Genomic DNA, 1,508 nt, shown 5'->3' on the forward strand with positions numbered 1-1,508 from the left:
TGGGTCCAGGGGGCGGGGCTGGCCTGGAGGGCGCGCTCCAGCCGGCTTGGGGATTGCAGGAGAGGCCAGTATCTCGGGCACAGACCCATAGCTGGCGGGTGACCCTGTGTCCCGAAATAGCGAGGACAGGGTTATCATTTCCAAATAGAGATGTCTTCTGCGCCCAAGGATTGACTCTTACTACTTCTGCCGGATAATTTATTAATAAAAGCAATAAACAAGTCTTACCTCCTCTACTTCTCTGCTTTTCCAGGTTCCACTTCCTCGCTGAAAACTTTAGTAGCTTATTTGTCCCCTTCCTGGTTTCTCATTTTGTGAAACTGATCTGCCTTGAAGCAGTTTTCAGTTAAATGTGTTCATCATTTTTGCCTATGCCTTTATTCTCACTCCGTAAGTGCAGTGATATTCCACAAATATATGTGATGCTCAATCGAGCTGAATCAAATATTCAGGGAGTATAACCACATAGAACCACATCCAAAGGCATCAACATGGTAAGAACCTGATCCTCACGAAGTCTGAAAGCCAGAGTGAGCTGAGGCTCCCCCCAAGTGGGAAATGGGGTATAAAATATTGGTAAAGAGAATAATCATCAAAAACATTTCTGGAAAGGAAGAATTTTGTCCAATAAGATAAAAGAAGCCATAGCTTTGAGGGAAAGAGAAATAAGGGAAAACACAAAATCTTACCTGTGATCAATAACCCAGTTGGACTAAATCTTCCGAAAAAATCATTATGAACCCTCTCGAATGATGCGTAACAGGCAAATAAATACAAAAATTTAATGTTATTTAGGGTCTTGATATATTAAAAAAAAAAAAGCCAGCCTCAGCAACTTAACGAGGCCCTGAGCAATTTAGTGAGATCTTGTCTCTAAATAAAAATAAAGGGAGCTGTGGTTGGTGATCAGTGGTAGAGCGCTTGCCTAGCACATGTGAGGCACTGAGTTTGATCCTCAGCACCACATAAAAATAAAATAAAGATGTTGTGTCCACCGAAAACTAAAAAATAAATTCTAAAAAATTCTCTCTCTCAATAAATAAATAAATATATAAATAAATAAAGATATTGTGTCTATGTGTAAGTAAAAAAAATTAAAAATATAAAAATAAAAAAGGGCTGTAGATATGGCTCAGTGATCAAGTGCCCCTGGGTTCAATCCCTGGTACAAAAAGAAAGAAAGCAAACAAAAAGTGCTTTACCTGATGTTTAAATTGAAAAGTGAGCAGACACAATATATCCTTGAAATTATCTCTCCATTATTGTGCCAGTATAATTCACCTAAGAAACTCGCTCTTAATCTTGACTCTCCAACAATAGCAGTTGCAAAAACAAGCATTATTTAAATACATATATCTTCAGTGAAACCTAGAGATACTCATCAGAGACAATCAGACAAACATCTGAGCACCTACTGGAAGCAGAGGAGTGCTGCGGGGGGGGGGGGGGGGGGGAAAGAACCTGAGGTTTTCTGGTATTGGATTGGGTTTGGGGGGGTGCATCCATTA

The sequence above is a fragment of the Marmota marmota genome, unplaced genomic scaffold (assembly GCF_001458135.2).
Source record: "Marmota marmota marmota unplaced genomic scaffold, marMar, whole genome shotgun sequence".
Taxonomy (NCBI): domain Eukaryota; kingdom Metazoa; phylum Chordata; class Mammalia; order Rodentia; family Sciuridae; genus Marmota; species Marmota marmota.